Genomic DNA, 18,013 nt, shown 5'->3' on the forward strand with positions numbered 1-18,013 from the left:
GCACTGCAAATAACTGCAGTTTTGCATGACCTTTCCTAATGTAAGATACAAGGTGGATGAGGTAATATCTTTTATTGGACCAACTTCTGTATTAATATGCCTAGTAAGGAATCTATTTATCAAAAAAAATTACCAAAACCTTTTTTTTGGTCTGTATTGTTACAAACATACTTGCTGACAGGTATTTTCAAATAAATTACCAAAATAATTGAAACTGGTATGATTATATGGTGTTGTTTTGACAAAATATGCATAATTTTAAAACATGTGCAGAATTTTTAATTTTTTGGCGCAGAATTCCCCCAGGAGTAAAATTAGCAGTAGCACACTAGGGAATCTAGCCTATTATTTTTCAGTACAATTGCAGCAGTAACAGATATCAGATGCATCTAAATATCTGGAGTTGTAGACTTTAATTTATACTATAACCCGAATACTTGTAGCCAAATGCATCTTTCTTTTGAACCTCCTGCAGTTAGTGAATCTATTTAAAGATTATTTTAATATTGATCACTTAATTTTTTTTGTCATTGTTTTGATTTGTGTTGCTGCTTGTCTGTAAAAAGGGTCTATCTAAAAGACGTAACTCTGTATATAAACAATGCAGTGCTTTCTATAATTTGTGGCACAGTACTTCAAGACATCAAAATATAGTTCCATCAATGCGGTCAGCTTTTCTTTGTTTTAATTCCTTATATCTAACTAAACAGATCATGTTCCCTGCTCAGAAGTATCAGTAACTGAATGATATTTTTCTCTTGTATGTATTTGAAATATTACATCAGTATTACTCTGATCGACTGTGGTTCAATCACTCAGCCACACCACAAGACCAATGTATTTTCCCAACTATTACCACTGTTAAGCAATAACTCCATTGTGGGAGAATAGAAAAGCATAATCTTTTATGTTAATAGCAGTAAAGATGGCAGACCTGTTGATTGGATATAAGCATGCTCTGCTATTTTGTAACTGTATATACTATTTTGAAGTCACACCCTTCAGTCTTTTACTTCAGCGGCCACTTTTCTTAAATAGTGAAAATGCTGTCGTTCCTTTTATGGTTCACTTTAAGGAAGATTTATTTTGCATTTGTAAAATTTTGGAGCAATATCTATGAGTGAGATTTACTGTATTAACAAAAGGGAAAATGACGGATGAAATAACCCCCAGGAAGACTGCATGATGCTCAAAAGACAGGCATTCCTTTTTATTTTTAAAAAGGGGGTTGGAAGGACTGGGAAAACTGGAGGATACCACTTCCATATGGCACAGGCAAGATGTATGCATGGAGTGGTCTTTCCATGTGTGGATCTTGGTAACACCATCTTAGAATCATAGAATATCAGGGTTGGAAGGGACCTCAGGAGGTCATCTAGTCCAACCCCCTGCTCAAAGAAGGACCAATCCCCAATTTTTGCCCCAGATCCCAAATGGCCCCCTCAAGGATTGAACTCACAACCCTGGGTTTAGCAGGCCAATGCTCAAACCACTGAGCTATCCCTCCCCCTTATCTTGTCCCCTATACTTTGTACCTCATGATGGCGTACCAACCACTGAAGTCCCAGTTCAGCAAATTGATTTTTTATATCAAAAATTAGTGGTAAGACATGACCCTATGTGGTCACCTGACTTATTGCTTTCTTGTACGTTGGGTATGGCAGTCGAAAGAACTGACTTTTTTGAATCTTAATATTCTGCTTAAGGAAAGTTTGAATACATGAGGGTTTCTTTAATTGACTATGAGAAAAACAGGATGCAAAAGGCCTTGTAATAGCTGGTTTCTATGCTCAAAGCTGGGATGTTCAGGCTCGAACTAGACAATTGCCAGTAGGCAATGAAATGGAATGGAAAATTAGAATCTCTGCTAAAGAAATAATACAATGTCTTTTGCCTAGTTGTTGCTCACTGTAAGAGATTTCCAAATCAAAGTGAATTATAGCATCCTATGACAGCTTTGCTGGCAATCTGGGCCTCTTATCCTCTTTACCTGTGTTGAATGTCTTAAAATGGGATTCATGAGATTATGGAAAGAATGTAAATCACGTTCAATAGGCCAAGATCAGGCCATTTAAGACAGAATCACACAGATGAAATCTTGCAATAGATAACTGATGTGAGAAATGCAGTGATCCTAAAATGTTGATAACATACCTATGGTCAAAGCATACAAAATATAAAGGTGAAATGCTGGCTTCATTAAAGTCAATGGCAAAATTCCCATTGACTTCTAAAAATCTAGCCCCACAGCATAGTAGGTTTTTATAGTAGTTCAATATGGTATTAACCGGGCTAACCCGGCTATGAGTGATGAGTTGATATTTTGATTGCTCGGCATCTAACCTCTGCCTCTGTCACAGGGTACCTCTGTCACTGGCACTGCCCAGCCAGTTTGTGTGGTCGCATGGTCACAAACACATACCAGTTTGTTACCCTTTCACTAAGTGTGTGTTTATTCTTCCTTGACAAAGTATTACAATATAATTCGGGTTTACAGCAAGAAAGAGACTTCCCTGCAGCGTTCAGTCCTCAGCCAAGGCTCACTCTCTGAGCTCCCTTGCTTCCTGCTCCTTCCACTTACTTCTGCCCAATTACATCGTTAGCCCAATGATTACCACCTAGGTGCTCATAATCCCCCAACCGAAAGTGTTTAATTGCTCATAGCTGAGCTGACAAGCTTCTTCATGCAACATCAGTGTCCAGAGTGGTAATAAGAGTGCCCTGGCACAGCATCTCAAGGTAGCAAGGCAGTGCAGTCCACCCAAAGGCGTTAGAACATAGGCTCAAATCCTAAGCGATTGAAACAAATTTCACAAAAGAATTTTGATGAATGATTATGCAATATACTCTGTAATCTTACAGAGATTACACTCTGGTCCAATGAAAGTAATTCATTTAAATGACAATTCAGAACTGTATTTCCTGCACCTGTCAGAAGCAGGGCAAAGGCTTGGGGGAGTCAGGGGTAATAGAGGAGCTAAGGGAGAGGAAAGGAGTTTGGAGTGAACCTGGAGGGTTGTTGGGTGTGGGTGGGAGAAGTATGGAACAAGTTTTTGGGGGCGAGGGGGAGGATGGGATGGTTAGGGAGTTGGGGAGCCTCCCCCATGCAGACCTCAAACTTTCCCGTACAGTCAGACACATCTGCTCCTTTCCCTGCACCTCCTTCCCCATGAGTCTCTGCAGCCTCCCTCCCGCCCCCGTGTTCCAGCCCCACCCCATGTGGCATTGCACCTCCACTCCCATTCAGCCCCGGACTCACTGCTGTTATCCCACTAGCTCCTGACCCCACGCCCCAGTCTGTCCCCCCACTAGCCATTCTTAACCCCAGTCTGGTGCCACCCTTCTCCCCAGCAGTCCCATGTGCCCCATTCTGTCCTAACCTAGCTCCGCTGGCTGAGTGCTGTCATGAACTTCTATGCCTGGGGGAATTCTGCAACTCGGCACAAGCACAGAATTTGTTTTCCCAGCCACAGAAAATACATTCTGCTCAGAAATGCTGCAATTCCCACCAGAGGCTGCTGTGGTGCCAGAATTGCCACCTTCATTCATGGTGCTGACTGTTCTGGCACCACAGTGGCCTCTGGTGTGTAAAAGACAGAACTGCAGCACTTTTTGGACAATATATTTTCTGTAGGAAAAAAATAAATGTACAGGACACATGAATTCTGTGCATCCACAGTGGCAAAGAATTCCCCCAGGGGTATAATTTGCACTAAACTGTGGTGACATCCTCGAGCCATGGGAAGATCACCCCAGTGCAAGGTGGATGCTGATGGTACAGAAGCCCCTATGCTACTCTTCTTCCCTGCTGCTGGCATAGCAGCATAGACAGGGCCCCTTAATGGTGTGGCTTTGGCCTTTTGGTGTTATTAGCATGTCTTATATTGGAGCAGACTAAGAGCTCACACTGAGGGAGCAGCTCTGTACACAGTAGCCCAGGAATTTGGAATTACAATAGGTGAGTTCTATGCCACATTTGCACACAGACAGCCTAGTTTATGTTTTGTGCCGATCTGCCAGACCCCAAGGATTTAGCCCAACCGCTCAAGTCTCTGGTTGGTCACATAAAGAAATGATATAACTCAAACCAAGGAATGCACATTGCAGTTGAAACATTACAACATGGTAACGGTAGGCCTATTACATAAAAAACCCAAAGGTGGCAGAGTTTATTCCACAGGTACAATCAAGATTTTATTACCCTTTGAGTTCAGAATTGTTCAGGTAATCCTAATAATATACTTTTAGCTCATCTAGGTGGGGAAGTTTCCGTATTCCAAAGAAAAAGTTCAATACACTTTTTAAAAACTATTTTTAAAAAAATCACATCTTTAAAACTCTGGGGCTCTGTCTAGTCAGATAGATTAGCAACTATTGTATGTTCAGTTTGGTGCAGGTTGTAAGAGGGACACACGCTGCATGCTCTCTCATGGAGACTAGTTTTATTGTTCACTTATTCTGAAGTGAAGATCATTCTGAAAGAATCTGTTTGTTCTTTCTGTATGAAAAAATACTACAGTACCAAACTAAAAACAGCACAGATGTGATGTCATTTCTTTCCCTCCAATATCAAATCAATATAACACAAAATGGAGACTTGTAGGGATTGACAAACGAGTTTAGCTTAACTAAGAACCAACTCAAACCATCACTCAAACCTCCAATTGAATGTTGAGGTTTAAAGAGTCTTAACATTCTGTCATACACTACATTAGTTTTTGTGCCTGTGCTCATTCACCCTTTTATTTCCTGCATCAATACTGAAAAGCAGAAACATCAAGAAATAGAAAGCTATTATTTGAACAATTCTGGCATGACAGGAGCCAAGCAGGGGTAGAAATCTCACAAGATTAGAGACTTTGTTGGGAAGTTTCCAAGCTTTTTTGTAGATCCAAAATGTTTAGATAGCGGAATATAACTGGGTCCTTAGTGATGTAAGTATTTGGTTTATGTTTGTGAAATGCTCACGCTCCCTAGAACCATAGGTTAAAATTTTGGCAGCATTAATTCATTTTTTCAAGGCAGATAAGTATCATGTAGTTTATTTTGTGGCAGTGATTCAGATAACATTAAAACTTGAGGCCAGCACTTCCAAATGCAAGCCACTCTATGCTAAAATCATACTTAGGCACCTAAACAAAAGCGGCCTGATAAATTAAAGCTCAGCATCTCTGATTAAGTGAATCTTACATGATAGGAGCTTATTTACACATTATCACCCCCCTTTAAAAAAAAAGCAAAAACATAAGATTTACAGCTTTTACCTTTTAAATATGAGGGTAGAAAATATTATTCGATGCATTAATGCTCATGTAACAATGAAAGTTTGAGATATTTATCACATTTGACAGTATTATTTCATATTTTATTAGATTAGGGCTTCTCAACCAAGTGAGCCCTTCCATACTACTAAAGGGAAGGGGAATCCCCGTATGGAATAGGTTGACAACCATATTAGTTAATACTAGTGTATTTACATAATACTTTTCATGTAAGGATCAGTAACCAACTCCCCAGCCAACTTGCATCTCCAGTGGGGGGTGGGGGAGAAGGTAGATATATGTAAAGATCAAGAATGGCTGTCAATCTAATTTTTTATAATGTTCTCAAAAGTTATACAATTATTTCACACCTTTTTGAATGCTACTGAGATCCAAATGAAGGATATAACTGGCTGCGGTCATGCTGATTAGTTAGTTATAACCTGATTTCATTCTCAGGGCACTATAAGGCCTAGCAGAACTAACCATCATTGTAAACTGAAAGATTTGCTTGTACAAGGGGCATTCACAAAGTGTCTAGCCTGACAGAGAAAAAGATCAAAACAGTCCATGTTCAATTGTTCATTTTTTAGTATAATCCCCCTTGACATCAATGCATTTGATCCAGCACAGCTGCAGCTTGGCTATGCCTGGCTTGTAGGAGTCCAGCATGTCCAGAAACCCTTCAACTCTTCTCACAAAGATCTTCCTTCATCTTGAGACACATAGGAGTGTCAGGGAGCCAAATCTGGTGAATAGGCTGCATGGGGAAGCAGTTGAGCCACATTCAGTAGCTGTGGTCACTGCAACCTGGGATGTCTGGGGTGATGCACTCTCCTGCAAAAGCAAAAAGTTCCAAAAGTTCTCAGGAGAGGTCAAGTCACACATTTTTGATCAGCAGTCAACACTCTGGGCACCCATCTTACTAACACCTTTCTCATGCCCAAGTCTTCATCTAGGATGGCATGCACTGACCTAATGCTGATGCTCACTATCTCAGCTGTGAGACTGACTCACTGACTGTGAGACTTCTGTCATTCATCACCGTCTTGTGAACTGGATCAACTTTTGCTGGTATGGTAGCCTCTGAGGCATCCTCACCTTCGCTCAAGTGCACTGCTGATTCTCCCTCGCTTAATTCAGCAGCCACACACTCTGGCATATAGAGGGCCATCATCCCCCAGTATTGCCACCATGTCCTCATAGATTTCCTTTGGGGCAAGCCTTTCTTACTGAGGTACTGGATTACCACTCAGTTTTCATTCTTCTTCATTCTTCTCCATTTTCCAAATCTTAGGTAACTGACTCACTTCAACCACATGTCCTCGTAAGTTCTGTACTGATGAAAAATGGTTTCTGACAAGGAAACATCACAGATCAAACTATTGATTCTTTTAAATCTATTGGGCCTTAGCATATCATTAAATAGGTCAAGCCAGACACTAACTGAACGACCCTCATATGCGTGTGCAAATGCGCACATTTGGGAAGATTGCTGTTTTATAATCTGGATATACTGATCATTCCAATATTATTTAATTATAGTTGGTAGCACCCACCTGTGCCAGGTGCTTTCCTAATATAAACGAAGGCACAGCCGCTCTTCTGAGGAGTTTACAATACAAGAGGGGAAAGAAAAAAAAAAGGAATGCGACACTAACTAAAATGGTGGTTATTCAAGTCTATCATGTTAGACTGAATGTTTTCCAGGGGCTTGTAATATAACTTTATACAGGTTTAAACATATCCAGAATATTAGTCCCAAATATTCCAATGCATTTATCTCTGGTAATGTATGGCAGCACTTTATGGCAGTCTTGGATAATTAATGAATTCCTCCTGTGAGTGGTTCCCCAGGGGAACTGGGACACCACTGAGCCCCCTGACCCACCAGCCTCACTGATGTGACAATCTGCAAAGCCCTCCAGCCTGCACTTTCACCAGCATTCATACAGGTAGGGACACACCCAGCTGCAGTTACACGCAGGCTCTCCAACCACCAGCTTCCCAGCCTGGGAACCCAGAGCAGTACCATCCTCCCCTGGTCAAATCAATACAAACAACAAAAAAAGATTCAGGAAATGTTTGACAAATAGATTCCTTACTAGGCATATTAATATAGAACTCTGAGTAATAATTCATTTAAACTACAATACAGAACTGTATTTCCTGCACGCCTCAGAAGCAGTGCAAAGGCTTGGGGGAGTCTGGGGTAACAGAGGAGCTGAGGGAAAGGGAAGTAGATTGCTGGGAAGGCGCCGTGTTGTGAACTTGAGGGCTGTTTTGAGTATGGGTGTGAAAAGTATGGAACAGGGTTTTTTGTGGGGGAGTGAGGAGGGACTGTTAGGGAGCTTCCCCCATGCAGACCCTGGCTGACCCCTTGCCTCTCCCATTCAGTCAGGCACATCTGCCCCTGTCCCCATGTGTTCCTGCACCCCCATGTGTTCTTGCACCCCCTGTCCATAGGTGTCCCTCCACCCCCACTCTCCCCATCTGGCCCTGAACCCCTCCCCATGGCCCTGTATCCCCTCCCCATGTGTCTGTGCCCCCACCCAGCCACTCCCCTATCCCTATGTGTTCCTGTATCCCCTCCCACACCATAATGTGGCCCTGCACCTCCCTCCCCCGTGGCCCTGTGCCTCCACTCCCATTCAGCCCCTGCCCCAGTCTGTCCTCCCCCACTAGCCCTTATGAGCCCATCTGACTCCCCAACAGTCTGTCTCCTGACCTGGCCTGACAGGCACTGTGAAGAAGGCAGGCTCTCTTCAGCCACTGGCCAGATTCTGTCACCACAGTGCCCTCTGGTGGGCAAAAGGTGGATCAGCTTTTTTCTGCACAAAAAATATTAAAATATGCATGACTTATTAATTATGCATGCACACACTAGTACAGAATACCCCCAGGAGTAATATAGCTTTTGCATATGGCAGGAATCCTTGGCTCCCAAACCACCTTGTGGAAAAATACTGACATCCCAAGATGTTTAGAGACATAGCAGCCATTACTTATAGGCTGTTTGGAGCATTCTCAGGAAGGCTCACCAGGTGAGAGATAAGCTTCTCCTAAGGCCTATTGTTCTTTCTAATGGTTCATTGCACTGAATAGGCCCTTCCCAACCATCTGACTGAAAGCATCTTGCCTAGTAGGCATTACCCAGGTGTAACTACATTTGAAATACAGCTATACAGTCAATATTCATAACTTCAGATGAAAAATGATACATGCATATAAATAGGATAATATTCAGTAAATCATAACTTCCCAGTGACCCCTCACATGACTTATCTTGAATAAAATGCATAATTATGCTATAACCATATCATAATAATATCACTGTGAAGAATATGGGGTGCATGTCACACCTCCCACTCCACAAAGGAGGCATTTGCCTCTGAAAAGTAAAAGGGTGAAGAGTTTGTACTGTCACCATTGGGCACTGAATGGCGAACCCCTAATGAAGGTAGTGGGGTCAGACTGTCAGCCAGGTTAAGTCAGCCATGTATATCAATGAAGGCATTGGAGCTATGCTAATTAAAGAAGCTGGCCCATTGTCAATTTAGTAGTAAAGGAGCTTAGAGCTAACCTTCTTAGCCGCAATAGTGTAGATGTGCCATTTAACAATAAAATTCCAAAGAGATCTGGTTGAGTGGTTGAATTCCAAAAGCTATTCCCTTTTACTGCGACAGTAAAATGAGACAGATAGTTTGTTTAAATGAAGTAAGGTAGTACAATATATCCAGATTAGAATAAGGATTATATTATACTAAAAGGTACCAAGTTATGTTATTGTCTCAGAAATAACAATGGAGGCACCAATTCTGATATCAATGTAAAGCAGGAGTAACCCAAATTAAATCTGTGGAGGGACACTGGAATACCATTAATAATGGAAAATAGTTTGCCTTTCTAACTCCCTCAGTATTCTACACAGAGGTTAAAAAAAAGTGAACTACCTGCAGAAGAAATCTGAGTATCATAAATAGAAGTAATTCATAGAGCCGAAACCTACTGTCACTGAAATCAAGGGGAGAGATTCTCAATTTACTCCAATGGGATCAGGATAGGTCCCATACTTTGTAGACTGGTCAGACAGAAGCCAGCTGTTTGATTAAGGCACATTTCTTAGATATCGAGTATGCCCTTGGTCAGGTGCCCTGTAGCCTAATTGGCTTCCAAGATCTAGACAAAGGGTTATTTGAAATCAATACACCACTTAAGTAGTTTTTTTAAAATTGGATTTCTTCCTGGAGTGACTGAATTTATTAGTCTGCTATAAACAAAGTGCAAATTAAAATTACCTCATTTTCCTATAAAGTTACCATATTTCAGACAGAAATTGTTGGCTGTTCACTGGGAAATTCCTTGATCTCAGCATTTTGCTAAATTAAATATACTGACCAAAGGAACCTTATGACACTGTTGAAAACATGGTCAATTAATATGTGCTTATAGGAATGGATTTTAAAAAACGTTAGATTGGACAAGACAGTTTAGTGGATTAGTTTGGGTGTCCTGAAGAGCATACTTCAGCTAAGCAAGTCGGTCTTCCGTTGTGTAACTCCACAGTCTATGCTCTCCTGTATAACAGCCACTGCCCCCCCCTCCAAACACACACACACACACACACTTCCTGTGTTTACTTGGATGTAACAACTATTACTTTGCACTATAAGAGAATTTTTTTAAGATATGAGGTCTGGGAAGAGCCTTACTGGGTGTGTCTGCAAAGCAGCAGGGAAGAGGCTGACACACATTTCCCCCAAATAACTAACACAAGGAGTACGATTATCCTTGAAAGGAAGAACGTCATACATGACCTATACAGAATGTTTAGTTTCAAACATCTAAGTTTCATATTAAAATAAAAAAACAAGGGTGTGGGGGGAAGAAAGCAGAGCCACATTATGGCAAATTTAAACTGGAGATTTCTTATATGCCTACAAAGTAAAAGGTAAGCCCATACTGCAACATTCAGATCCAGATTTCAAACACCTCAATGTCTGCAATGGCTCAGATCTGGGATTTTTATATAGGTCTACTGTAAAAATAAGCACATCTGGATGTGTATACTTTGACAAACTCAAAGTTCAGGGTTGTAGGAAGGGGGTGGTTCTACATTTTTTGATTGAGCTCCATAGTGGTGCCGGGGGGGGGGGGGCGGAGGGAAGAGATTTGAGAGAATGCAACAGGAAGGAGGAGAGATGCTATTAGGTGGTCTCAGTGTGCCCCCCAGAAAGTAGGGAGAAGTCTGACTAACTTAAAGACCTACTTGCTACTGTCACAATTAAAGCTTTGAAGAATATTCCATTTTGACAAATATTTTCTGTATTACCCGACACCATTAGAGATACTTGCCTGCAGACAAGATACGATGTTGTTGAGTTTGTCTGCTCCTACTGCTTATGTAATGCCAACAGATCCCAGGGATCTCTGGAGCTTGGTGCGTGACCATCTACCGTATGAGCTAAAAGCCAACTGGCTCTTAGCTAAGGCCGTAGAGCAGACTAATTTTTATCTAAGTGGCCGTGGTGCCACTAGATGGGACAGAACACCAAGCCCAGGAGGTGTGTGGGTTACACATACGCCTCACTGCCAACATCAGAATTGGTTACCTGAGATTATATTATGATGTTACAACCTACCTTCCAGTAAAATAATGGATAAAAGACATAATTACATTAGATTACAACCAGTGATGAGCTGGAGCCGGTTCGCACCGGTTCGCGCAAACCAGTTGTCATAAATATAAAGGGAAGGGTAAACCCCTTTGAAATCCCTCCTGGCCAGGGGAAAGCTCCTCTCACCTGTAAAGGGTTAAGAAGCTAAAGGTAACCTCGCTGGCACCTGACCAAAATGACCAATGAGGAGACAAGATACTTTCAAAAGCTGGGAGGAGGGAGAGAAACAAAGGGTCTGTGTCTGTCTGTAGTCATCTTGGCCGGGGATAGACCAGGAATGGAGTCTTAGAACTTTTAGTAAGTAATCTAGCTAGGTATGTGTTAGATTATGATTTCTTTAAATGGCTGAGAAAAGAATTGTGCTGAATAGAATAACTATTTCTGTCTGTGTATCTTTTTTGTAACTTAAGGTTTTGCCTAGAGGGGTTCTCTATGTTTTTGAATCTAATTACCCTGTAAGATATCTACCATCCTGATTTTACAGGGGGGATTTCTTTATTTCTATTTACTTCTATTTTTTATTAAAAGTCTTCTTGTAACAAAACTGAATGCTTTTTCATTGTTCTCAGATCCAAGGGTTTGGGTCTGTGGTCACCTATGCAAATTGGTGAGGCTTTTTATCCAACATTTCCCAGGAAAGGGGGGGTGCAAGTGTTGGGAGGATTGTTCATTGTTCTTAAGATCCAAGGGTCTGGGTCTGTAGTCACCTAGGCAAATTGGTGAGGCTTTTTACCAAACCTTGTCCAGGAAGTGGGGTGCAGGGTTTTGGGAAGTATTTTGGGGGGAAAGACGCATCCAAACAGCTCTTCCCCAGTAACCAGTATTAGTTTGGTGGTGGTAGCAGCCAGTCCAAGGACAACGGGTGGAATATTTTGTACCTTAGGGAAGTTTTGACCTAAGCTGGTAAAGATAAGCTTAGGAGGTTTTTTCATGCAGGTCCCCACATCTGTACCCTAGAGTTCAGAGTGGGGGAGGAACCTTGACACCAGTTGTTAAATTTTGAAGCTGGTTTAGAACCGGTTGTTAAAGGAGTGGGCAAACTCTGGCCCACGGGCCACATCCGGCCCGCAGGACCGTCCTGTCCGGCCCGCCTGAACTCCTGGCTGGGGAGGCTCCCCTGGCTTTGAATCCTTTTTTAATTTTTAACTCACCTGGCGGTGCTCCGGGTCTTTGGCGGCACTTCTGCGGCGGGTCCTTCCCTTGCTCCACGTATTCAGCGGCAATTCGGCGGCAGGTCCTTCAGTGACACCGAAGACCCGGCGCAAGGGAAGGACGTGCCGCTGAAGACCCGGAGCGAAGGAACCGGCTCTTCAGATTTTGGCAGCTCATCACTGATTACAACTAATCTTAGCGTCACAGGGCACTCTACGCACCACTAGATGGTACCTCCTCCTGGCCACTGTGGGATTAGCTCTGCACGGCTGACACCCCTTCCTGTGGTTGCACCCCATTTCTCCACTGCTCTCTGTCTGCAGCCCCTCTCTCACTCCAGGAGTTGCTGCTACTGTCCCTCCAGCCTGGTCACCATACGTTTTACCCTTCTGGGGTATTCTTTCAAAGTCTCTTTTCACCCACAGTGGCAGGCAGCCCTCATGCCTGCTGCCATAACTGAGCCACTCCTGCAGTGACACAAGCAGTCTTTCAGTTCACTGCCCTGCTGGTGTCATTTCCTCCATGGCCAATAGGGGAACCCAGGCACACCTACTCCAGGTTCCAGCTCAGACCTCTAATCAGCAGAGAAGGTCTACTCCCCTCCTAGACCTTCCAGCTACTTTCCCTGAGCTTTCCTGTGTGGCTGGCTTCTCCCCACACCCTCTGTGTTTGCCAGCTCCCAGCTCCCTCCTCAAGAAGTAGCTGTGGGCTACTTACTTCTGTAACCTCCAAACATACCTCCCTCCCTTCCTTCAGGAAGTGACTACAGCAGACTTCCCTAAAGCCCCTATCTGCTGGGAGCTTCTGGGCTTTGTAAAGGCCTCTCTTCTTCCCTCAGAAGTGAGCTTCTCCAAAGTAGCTCCCTCCACACAATTTAATTGTCTGATTGGGCTCACTTGGTCTAATTAAGCACTCAATGTGGTGAGTGCTCGAGGTGGGGGCAGCACGCAGAGGCCCATGCCCCACCTAGAAGCTGGGCCTGCTGCTGGTCACTTCCAGGGTGCAGCATGGTGTCAGAACAGGGAGGAACTAGCCTGCCTTAGCCAGGCAGCACCACCAACGGGACTTTTAACGGCCCAATCAGTGGTGCTGACCAGAGCCACCATGATCCAGTGCTTTACATTCTGCACTGGATGTACTGTGTCATGACCCGCAGTTTGAAAAACCACTAAAGTGAAGACAAGCAGCTTATGTTTGATGTAATAGAGAAGGGAGAAGCCAGTAGGAGGATAGAAAGAGGGGGTGACATGGTCAGAGACAAGCTAGGAAAGTGATTTTATAATATTTCATAACTGACAACATGCATCACTCTCTCCTAAAGTATCAGTTATTAGCCATTGCAGCATGTGAGACTAGATGGACAAACTGATTCAGTTTGGCAGATTTTATTTCCATCTACCAGCTTAAAAAAAAACAAAAAAAAAACCCACATCATTCTTTCCTACCTCCCAAGTGAGCAGAATGCCACTTGCCATTAGAACTGAGTGACTTTATAACAAAGATTGTTTATCAAAAGGGGGTTAAACAGGCAAATAATTAGGGTTCTCTTCCTCTCAGCCCACCCAAAGACAATAGTTCTAGGGTGCTGGCAAGACTCCACCTTGAATACAGAGTTCAGCTCTAGGCATTTAAATAATAGAAAAGAGTAGACCAATTGGAGGGAATTTAGAGAAGAGCAACAAAAATATTAAGAGAAAACATGATTTTATATATGCAGGATAGATTAAGAGGAATATATATGATTATCAGATGCACAGGTAGACACTGTATAGGCTTTGCACACAAGTGGAGACTGATGTTGAGAACACAAGTTAAAGAAAACAACCCTTTATTACTGTCGAAGAAAACAGTCTTCGTTCTCAGCGTGGTTGTAACAGATCAGAGACAATTTATTCTCAAGCAATTGCAATGAGGGGAACTACACACACAAGCAGGGATCTCCCTTACTCCAGGTAGGACTCCAAAGAAACAATTGAGGCAAGCCTTTATACCTTTTTGCGACAAACAATAATGATCACAGCTGCAGTTTGTTTATACATATTCCTACCTACTATCTTATTTTTCTCAATCAATTCTGCTACAGTCTACATTCCAATTTTAATCAAAGCAAGGTCAAAAAAATCTCAGACAATTTTCCCAGCGCCTAGCACAAGCCCCGCTTCTACAAATCTTGCGTTATTACCAATAAGGTTAGCCTATCTAATACAAAACTCTGGCCTAACACAAAATTGACTACTATGCTTCCACACATCACAGGGCGTTGTCTCCTGCATCATCTGTGCAGAAGAGCAATTTTAAATAAATAATCAGTTTCAGGCTCTTTTAAAGTCTGAAGAGAAACTCCATTGTGCAAGGATATCTGAGGCTGCAAAGTACATCAGACTGCTTCATCTCAGTCCTCACAGTTAAGTGCTTTGATCAGATTCTTCTTTTGAGAAGTTTAACATAGATAACACCACAGACAGGTTGATTTATGCTTTTTACTCCTGCAGTTTTGATTTGATGTAACTCTGGCACAGAAGTTTTGGAAAGGAAGATCAATAATATGAACAACAAGTTCAGCTCAATCATTTCTTTTAATGCAAACTAAATTGGAAATCTGTTTCATCTGTTTATTATAAAATTAATACTGTGCCTTCAGGCTGAGATATCTTTTGTCAAATATTGTCCCCATACAGCAACTTATGAAAGGATCTACATATCAGTTGCTCTTTTTATATGTACACCTCAGGTATATGCTGTTCTTCTGTATAAGGGGAATTTTGCAACAAAAAAAATTAAAAATTCTGCACACTTTTTAAAATTCTGCAAATTTTATTTGTCAAAATAACACTATATAATCATGCCAGTTTCAATTATTTTGGTAATTTATTTCAAAATACCCGTCAGCAAGTATGTGCTTAACAATACAGACATACACAAAAATTGCCTGAAGAGTAGAGAGTTAAAGAAACCCCTAAGTGTACTTCAAGGCTGTGTACCAGATTGGGTCCCATTCAAAAAATCAGGGAGGGAGGAAGAGAAGGTGGGGTGCCCACCTTACAATTTTTAGCTCAGGTTTTTAGTGGTTAAAGCAGTCACATGGGCTGTGGGAGACCTGGGTTCAATTCCTCCCTCTGCCAGAGGAAGAGAAAGGATTTAAACATGGGTCTCCCATCCCTCAAGAGAGTGCCCTAATCACTGAGCTATGGGATATTCTGATGTGGGGCTCCCTCAGTCTCTCCTCTTAAAGCTGTTCCATTTTGAATAAATAACTAAAGAGTCAGTAGAGCAGGGGAGACTAGATCCTCAGTCACCCATATCCCAGATGAGTGCTCTAACCACAGAACTAAAACTTACAAAGTGGGTGGCACTGCTACTACCTTCTCCTCCTCTGGCTGTTTTGTGGGTAGTTCCATCCCTGCCTAGCTCATTCTCACAAGAATGAGCCACCTGCCTCCTGGAGAGGGGTTCCCAGACATGAATCATTAGGAGAGACAGGCACTTAACTACAGGCTGCAAGGAGGCACCTATCTCCATGAGCAGAGGAGAGATTAGGTCATACCCCTGTTTTCAGCATCACCCTTTGGTTAGCTTAGGTGGCTTCTTACCTAGGGTGCTGGCTTTTGTTGATCGCATTCTCAGGCGCCTATCTCTCCCCATTCATTGTGTCAGGATCCTAGGCAACTCACACAGGCTTTGTGAACTGTAGTGTTGTTCCTGTGATTTTTTTAGGCACCTAAAAGTTAGGTGTTGTCAAATGTCTGCGTCAAAATGTCTAAATCCCTTTGTGAATCTAGCCCAGAAGCATTAAATTAGCAAAAGCCTTCTAGTAAATTTTCATGTTAAGATTCATCTATCTGGTTTCTTTTCATATTGCTTCCGAAGGGTAAGAGCACAATCACAGTGGAAGGTAGTGGTAAAGATCGTATCATTTATGAAATCTTAAATTGAAATCATTAACAGAAACACTAGAACAATTACTAATTATCCTACTTAAGCCTTCTTTTGTATTATGACAGAAAAGTAGCAAGTCATTTGCAGAATTAGTCTCTCCAATAATTACCATTAAAAATTTATCAGGAACCATCCACAGGTATAGATTCCACATTCAAAACAGTGAATGTGATTTAAGTACTCTATTTGCAACTCTTATTTCTGTACTTATGATTTCTGTAGTATTTGATTTAATTTTTTTATTATTCTTTTCAATATTAGTGTATAACCACCATTTGCAGTTATGCAAGATATTATAAGATGCATAGCCATCTCATTAGGACTATTGCTGTTTTTTCTGCTGTCTGCTGCCTTCTAGAGATAAGATTCAATTAATAATAGCACTTTACACTTCTATAAATACATGTAATCCAAAGATCTCAAAATTCATAACACCTTTTTGTAGGAGCTAAGATTGTATCTATTTTACAAATAAGGACGTTGAAGACCAGGTGCCTCATAGTACCCAAACTCGTACTATCTTGGCCCATGATAATAATTTGCCTGGGACCTGAAGGAGATACATAAATCTGCATATAAATTGACCTAAATGCTTATACTAAACATTTATACAAAACACCAAACTATTTCTTGTAGTGTAGTCTTCTGAATAGCTTAATAGAAACTGTATGAGATATCATCAGTAAAAATCTGCAAATAATTAGTTCTTACTTCAACCAGCTTCTACATTGATAGGGTGTGTTCACAGACCATATTTTATGCAGGGGTTAGCAAAAACACACAAGTCTAAGCCTAATATATTAAGAAACCGATTACAGATAACATTTCACCCTCAGAGATGTTCCAGTAAGCTTCTTTCACAGACTAGATTCCTTCCTAGTCTGGTCCCAATCCTTTCCCCTGGTACAGTCCTTGTTAGTTTCAGCAGACATCTTAGATGAAAAACAGGGGCTTTCTCATGACTGGCAGCCCTTTGTCCTGTTCCACCCCCTTTTATAGCTTTGGCACAAGGCAGGAATCTTTTGTCTCTCTGGGTCCCCACCCCTCCTTCTAAATGGAAAAGTACCAGATTTAAGATGGATTCCAGTATCATGTGACATGATCACGTGCCACTGTAAGATCTCATTCTTCATTATCCATGGGCTGGCCCACAGGTACACAGGAAGGCATGCAGGTTAATAAACCATTTACAACCAACTGTAGTCAATGGGAGCCATCAAGATTCTAAACTACCATTAACCTTTGCATAATTACAATAGGACCTCAGAGTTATACTTCATATTTTAGTTTCAGATACAAGAATGAAACATTCATACAAATAGGATGAATATATTCAGTAGGTTATAACCTTTGTAATGATACCTTACAAGAGACCTTTTGCATAAGGCATATTCCAATTACATCATATTCACATTCATAAGCATTATAAGGTGTCTCCCCCCTTTTTGTTGTGAAAGACAGATAACTTTGGGACCAAATGAGTGACATGCCTCAGAATGAGGAGGGCAACTGAGATACATTATGAGGTGGGACAAAAAAGATGATACCAATTTTGCAGATCCCAGCATTCAAAAACTGTGAGGTTTGGCCCTCCCCAAACCCCATGCGATATTGGGGGGAAAAATCCATGATATGTTTTGTTTTCTTTTTATTTCCCTTCTGGGTTTTGAATCTTTAGGAACCACATTTTCAAGGTTTTTTTTTCTCTATCACCCAAAAGGGCTAGAAACAGACTTAAAAAAAAATGAAAGCTGAAATTCTTGTGTACTCTTATCACTCTAAGAGCTGGAGCTTAAAACAAAAAACTCAAATTTTGTGACAATCGGATTACTCACAATACCTGGAAACTAAAGCATCAGGTCTCCTTGAAGGCCATACAGAACAAGAACCCATAGTGCACTGCCAACCCTCACCTCTCACCACTAGACCAGGCTGGCCCACGTTGTTCTATGCTGGAATAGAGACCGAAACTACATATCCCGGCAT

General features: G+C 41.8%; 1 long non-coding RNA gene across 1 annotated transcript; it reads right to left on the bottom strand.

The window, feature by feature from the left end:
• Positions 1–5,304: 5,304 nt before the first annotated feature.
• On the bottom strand, positions 5,305–17,963 carry LOC311528042. The gene is made up of 3 exons (XR_014713500.1): positions 17,868–17,963; positions 7,990–8,092; positions 5,305–6,098 (listed from the first exon to the last, which is right to left on the bottom strand). It is a non-coding gene; the product is annotated as an uncharacterized lncRNA (long non-coding RNA).
• Positions 17,964–18,013: the final 50 nt, after the last annotated feature.

Source organism: Lepidochelys olivacea (genome assembly GCF_965140295.1).
Source record: "Lepidochelys olivacea isolate rLepOli2 genome assembly, chromosome: 11".
NCBI lineage: Eukaryota > Metazoa > Chordata > Testudines > Cheloniidae > Lepidochelys > Lepidochelys olivacea.